The sequence below is a fragment of the Silene latifolia genome, chromosome 2 (assembly GCF_048544455.1).
Source record: "Silene latifolia isolate original U9 population chromosome 2, ASM4854445v1, whole genome shotgun sequence".
Lineage (NCBI taxonomy): Eukaryota > Viridiplantae > Streptophyta > Magnoliopsida > Caryophyllales > Caryophyllaceae > Silene > Silene latifolia.
The window spans coordinates 164,439,960-164,446,730 of record NC_133527.1 but is presented as its reverse complement, the minus strand read 5'-3'; the positions used below and the strand labels follow the sequence as shown (position 1 = coordinate 164,446,730).

At 43.8% G+C, this 6,771-nt stretch overlaps 1 non-coding gene across 1 annotated transcript; it reads left to right on the top strand.

Annotated features, from left to right (window-relative positions):
* The first annotated feature begins 744 nt into the window (after nucleotides 1-744).
* LOC141644837 (small nucleolar RNA R71) lies at nucleotides 745-853 on the top strand. The gene has a single exon (XR_012544441.1). It is a non-coding gene; the product is annotated as a small nucleolar RNA R71 (small nucleolar RNA).
* The last annotated feature ends 5,918 nt before the right edge of the window (nucleotides 854-6,771 follow it).

Sequence of the window (6,771 nt, the reverse complement as noted above, 5' to 3'; positions counted from 1 at the left end):
TCAGAATTAATTTCCTCAGGTGATTCAGTCGATCGACTGACAATGTTGGTCGATCGACCACTCGTGCTGGGCGTGAATAGTTTCTGATCAGAAACTTTTTTATCTGACGCTTCAGTCGATCGATTGACAATGCTGGTCGATCGACCAGAAGTACTGGCAATTGAGCTCGTTTTTGCACCAGAAACTAAACTAGCTTCTTCATTATTTCCCGAGTCTTCTTCTAGCTTGTCGGGACTTTCATAAGAGAGGCCACTTCTGAGATTAATGGCATTAATCGTTTCAATTGGCCCTTCACATTTGTTTGAAGAATTGGAGACTTGCTTAGCCTCTATATTCTCCAATTGCTTCACAAAATTCTTTGAGGACTCAATTCCAGCTGCTTCCATATTCGCCACTTGAACCAAAAGGCCTCGGACCATTTCCCTCAACTCCTCGATCTCATTTGAGTTATGAACGGGAATTTCAACTCTTTCCTTAGAAGCTTCAGAGGTCTCGAGCTTCTCGAGACGGGTGGTAATAGTGGTAATGAGTGTCACAACGGTACTCATTTCATCACTTTGCTTCCGTGAATTCCCACGTGAACTCCCAAACTCAGCTCTATGGACCGCCATCTCCTCAATAGTGTTCCAACCTCTATTCTGACCGGTATTGTTTTGAAACCTACCATTCGCAGCCGCGTCCAGGATGACCTTGTAATCATCATATAAAGCATTGTAGAATAAGTTGCAAAGATACCACTGCTGGAAGCCATGGTGAGGGACAGCTCGGACCAAACTTTTGAAACGTCCCCATGCTTCACAAAAATCCTCATCAACTCCTTGCTGGAAACTTGTGATTTTGTTTCTCAAGGCGTCAGTCTTTGAAAGTGGGAAGTACTTCTTGTAGAAGGCTAATGCTAGAGATGTCCAATCCGTGACTCCAGCTGCTACCCTATCAAGGTAGCGGTACCAATCTCGCGTCGAATCCTTCAAGGAGTATAAGAACATCAACCCCTTTACTTCATCCTGAGTCACCCTAGCTGGTATAGGTATGGAACAGCAGTAGTCCGTGAAAATTTCCATATGCTTTAAGGGATCCTCATCTGGTAGACCAGCAAACTGATTTCGCTCCACTAAATCGATATAAGAGGAACGAAATTCGAAGTTACCCGTAGTAGGGGTAGGTAACTGGTGCCCCTTTGGAAGGTGGTGCTCCTTTGGCTAAAGATTATCATATATTGTAGCCATAATTGCCAAAATGAGAGTACTCAAGTCTTCCTCTCAAAAACCTGTCTTCTAACTGTGCAAAAGCAAAACTCGAAGCAGAGGTAAGCAAGGGTCTCAAGGAACCAAAGTTCCTTGAGACAAGAAAAATAAACTAAAAATAAAGCAAACAGAATTACACCGTCTCCCCGGCAAAGGCGCCAAAATTTAATACCGTCGTTTTGTATCAAAATTAAATTTATAATTCCAAACTAAAACTATAGCTAGTGATAGTAAGGGTCAAACCACAGAGAGACAAGGTTGATTTTGTTTGCTATTTTTCAGTCTATAGAAGTAACAATTAATTGGGGGGTTTTGAAATTGGTTGAGTAAATTGACTAAATGCTAAAATAAGAATTTCTCAGCAAGATAAAAGGGAGATCGGGAACTTCGGTTCACCATGGCTAAGGTCAGGTCAATAAGGTAGCAGACATCCTAAAATACGGTCTCAGGGAATAAGAGCAAGCCTTTCGATCTATGCTCAAATTAACCTTACGGTCTACTAATTCCCAAGAATTTCTCAAAGCTTTCGCTCAAAGGAAATTCCAAATCTAACGATAATTAGAATTACTAATCTTTCAATCTAGTAAAAAGGCTTATCAAAAGACAACAAGATCGATACGGAAGAATTCATGCTAACAAACAATCCTAATTTATGCCATGGCTCACCTCGTTCCCAATCAAAACAATTAGCTACGCATGACTAAAACTAAAACAATTGCTAAATTGATAACAAAGAACAAGACTGACATGATTGAATTTAAATAAAAGACAAAAGACAAAAGATGAATTTCTGGAATTAAATTGGTAAAACAAGAATTGAAATAACAAGAATTAAAAGAAGAGAAAACTTGCATAAAACTTACTAATTGAAAAGATGAACAACGTAATCCATTCGAGGTTTTCCGTCTCCAAAACTAGATCTAAAAACTGAGTTCTTGAGTAATGACAAGCATAACCTAAAAATTCCTGCGTTCTACTGATAAAAGATACTAAAAGTTAATTACAAGTTGGGCTTTTAAAAGTCTAACACGAAGAAATAAATCTCAGTTCGAAGACTGGTCGATCGACCGGTCAGCATGGTCGATCGACTGGTAAATGCAGAACAGCAGCTTCTGCTTGACTTCAACGGTCGATCGACTGAAAGAAGTGGTCGACCGACTGGTAGTGCTGTGCAGTGGCTCTTCCTCTCTTCAATTCAGCTCTTCACTCCTTTGCACGCATCCCAAGGTGGGTAAATCCGAACTTCCTTCTTCCAAGCTTCCCTGAAGTTGCCTCCGGAGGACGATTTAGGCTTGATTTAGCTTACTTCCACTCATTCCTACAATAAATCATAGAAAATGCAAAGTAAACCGTTTCGGGAGAAATAGTAGCTTAAGGATAACAAATACGCATGGAAATACGTGCCAAAACCGCGGATACAGTGTATAGAATATGCACGTATCAACAGCTGTGAACATTTTGACATAATTAACATGAATTAACTCATCCACTACTATTTTTAGGACTCAAATCTTCAAACATATTCATATACAACCCAAATATGCAATTATATGGGACGAATTTTAGTTTGGGGCACTTTTAAAATGGAGTTTTAAGACAAATTTTGGGGTGAAAATCACAAAATCAACCCTATACATGATACATACCACATACATTACTCAATTTTTATCCTTTTTCATGTAATAGACGACCAAAAATCAATTCAATTTATCAAACCCTAAAAATTTTGGTCACACTTACATGCTATTTCAATTTGATTTTTGCATTCTTAACAACAATAATCAGTAAGGGAAGCATCTAGATCACATTACAACAATTAAAAGCAAATTTTCTCACATATAAATCGTCTTCTCAAATTTTTCTATCACCCTGTGTAATTCTAATTGATTAAAAGCATTAAAATAGAAAGAAAATTCATACCTTTTTGGGCTAAAAGTAGCATAATGGAGGAGGCCCACTTAATAAGGTAAAGGCTAAGGATGGAGTGATAAGAACGAAGGGAGCCCGCGGACAAGGGAGTGGGGAAACGGGCCTAAGGAAGATCAAGAGCCCATCATAGTGGGTGCCCGTGTTAAGGAAAGGAGTGTTAGGGAGAAGTTAGGGAGAAGTCAGGGAGATCAAGGGGAATTGGCAAGGGAGTCCGGGTTTGGAAAGAGTCCTTATGGAAATTATATTCTCTTTCCATATTCGAGGTAGGACATATCTAGGGTTCTTACCCTATAAATAGCCAAGGAAGCAAATCCAGAAGACATTCAACATCATATTCAAGACAACCGCATTTACGCATTCGCCTCAAAGCCACGGCACATTACTCTCAAATATATACCCGTCTGAGATCTTGCAGACCTGACACCTGGTGCCAGCGAGATTAGCATAAACGTTACCATTGTAATCATCCTCCTATTCATATAGTGCAATACTTGGCAGGGTACCGTCCCTCCCGCGGTTGTTCCCACATTGGGTTTTCCGCGTCACCAAAATCTTACCTGTCAATTTACATTACGCACTTTATTTTCCTATTTACTTAACAACGTACGAACGAACATACGCCCAACCAACGAATATAGACTACATTGACCCTAATTAATCGATTTGGGTAAAAATACCTAAACAGTTTGGCGCCCACCGTGGGGCATTGTGGTCGTCAATCGTTGATATCCTAGATATACAATGGAAAAGCAAGCATCTGAAGCCATGTCAGGGAGCAGGCATCCATCGCCACCACCACCATCTACTCAAAATCCAACATCAACAGTGGCCACGCAGGCTCCCGAACATACCTCAAGAGTCATACCGACAGCAAAAGCTTCTTTACCTCCTAAGACCCCTGCTGTCTCAACTCAGTCCAGATCAGACAAATGAACATCGAGCTCAGGCGTCACTCCGCCGCCCAGTCCCACGCAAATCCTGCTCGCCGGCGTGGAAAATCTTCAAAAAGCTATGGAAAACATGAGAGAAGACCAAAGGAGAGCAGATGCCTAGGTAAAAAGGAGAGACAGAGAGCTCTGGGCACAAATTGATCTCCTAAAGCAACAGTCCAACACTCCAGCGAACAGGACAGGCGAAGGAAGATCACCCTTGGTAGATCTGACATAAGGAGCATCAGGCAGCAGGCAGATACCAGCTAAAATAATTACAAGATTGGATTTAGCTACGATACCGTCAGATGGAAGGATAACCCCACGAGGGTTAGGATACCTCACACCAGATAGCTGGCAGCTAGCTAGCTACGTAGGGATACAAACATGTGGCCTCCCCGTCAGCAGTCCCGCAGCAATCGATCAAACACCTGTAGTAGGGTCCGAGTCAAACCAGCAAGTGAAATGGCAGCAGGGGACAATCGTTACCACAACCCCCCCTGGCTGCCGGAGCTTATCAGAATCTTCACGAACCTGGATCAGGAGGAAATATGCGATAGGCGACAGCGGACCCCGAGTTCACCAATATAACTAATCGCGGATTGGAGCTAAAGGAGATGCTGAGCAGGGTTCCAGGGCTACCACCTCCACTCGAGAAAGAAGCTCTAGACAGTTATGCCGACTCACCATTCGTGGACACCATATCCATCACAGCCATGCCAAAGGGATTCACAAATCCAAATATGCCTCTCTTCGACGGCACAGCAGATCCCTTTGATCATGTTAGCCAATATAAGCAGAAAATGATGACGGTAACAGCTATAGGACAAGTTAAGGAGGCCTGCATGTGCAAAGGATTCGGGTCCACCCTAACAGGACCGGCAATTCGATGGTTTGTGAGCCTGCCCAACAGGTCGATATCTACATTTGCTGAATTGGTGAACACATTTACTCAATAGTTCGCAAGCAGCAGAAAGCCACAGAAGCACGCAGGAGACTTGTACAGAATCGTCCAGGGGGCAGGAGAGAGCATTGGAGAATACAATATCAGATTTAACAATGAGAAGGTAGCAGTACGAGAGTGTGATGTCTCAACGGCAGTAGAAGCCTTCAGAAGACGCCTCCACCACGACTCCGACCTATAAAAGCAGCTGACTCTGCATCCCTGCCATAGTTTCGAAGCAGTGCAGGAAAAAGCGGTGCCGCGATCGGGACCGGAGGAAGATATTCTAGCCGAGCCGCCTTACGAGCACACCGAGTATTTCTAGTACTTCAGCCGTGGAGAAATCAGGAAGAAAGCAAACCACCAGCAAGAAGGACGAGAGATACAGACCATATGGGAGGGGAGTCAACAGAATCGAGGAAAACCAGCTACTCCCCACCCTGGCAGAATATGGATTCACTACAGGTGTCGGAGGAATCTTGAAGGCACTCAGGGAGATGGGAGATGGAGTCAGGTGGCCCAACCCACCAGTAGGAGAGCAAGCCTGGAGAAAGGATAGCAAGAAGAAGTGTGAATTCCATCGTGATATCGGACACAACACTGAGGATTGCTACACATTGAGAAGAGAGATCAAGCGCCTGTACGAACAAGGAAAGCTGAGCCACCTATTACCACGTGGGGCAAGCGGCGATAAGGTAGGTTCCGCCAAGCGGCGACCCACCCACGAGCACTAAAATCATAAACGTGATAACAAAGGCGCTCGGACTTAAGCGGCCCGACATACTCAGCAGCTAAGAGACATGCCACCGAGATCAAAGGAGACAGGCCAGCTAATTCTTGCAGAATTTCTCACAGTGATCTGCCAGCAGTAAGCTTTGATGAAGGAGATACATACGATGAACGAGAACATCATGACGCACTTATTATCACCTTGTCAATGGCCAATTGCACAGTCAGAAAAGTCCTGGTAGATACAGGAAGCTCGGTCAACTTAATCATGCTGAAAACCATAGAGAACATGGGATTCAGCGAGAAGGATTTACAGAAGAAGACTATTCCGCTAGTAGGCTTCAGCGGAGAGACAGCCAGTTCGCTAGGTGAGATAGTCATCCCAACTTATGTGGGAGGAGTCAACAAGCAAGTCGGGTACCTAGTTAGAAATGGCCCCTCTACTTACAACGTCATCTTAGGAAGACCATGGTTGTACCAAATGAAGGCAGTCCCCTCAACATACCACCAGTGCATAAAATTCCCCACCCCATGGGGAGTAGAAACGATAAGAGGAGATCAGGAGGAAGCTAGAGGCTGCTATAAGAAGGCACTCAAGTGCACCGCGCCCCCCCGCATAGCATAGCATTACGTATGCAGCCTATCCAGGACGAATACATTGAACCCCCGAAGAAGAGCCGGATCGGATCAACCCGGACAGTGCACCCGAAAGAACCGTGCTCATTGGAGCAGGATGTACAGGAAGCTTACGACAGCAGCTAGTCAAGTTCTTGCAAGATAGCATGGATTGCTTTGCATGGTCACACGATGATATGATAGGAATAGATCCATCCATCATAACACATAAGCTTAGCGTGGACCCAAAGTGTAAGCCCATTCAACAAAGAAGAAGAAAGTTTTCAGCGGAGAGAAATAAGGTAATCAACCAGGAAGTAGATAGCCTGCTGGCAGCAAAGAAAATAAGGGAAGTGAAATATCCAGAGTGGTTGTCTAATGT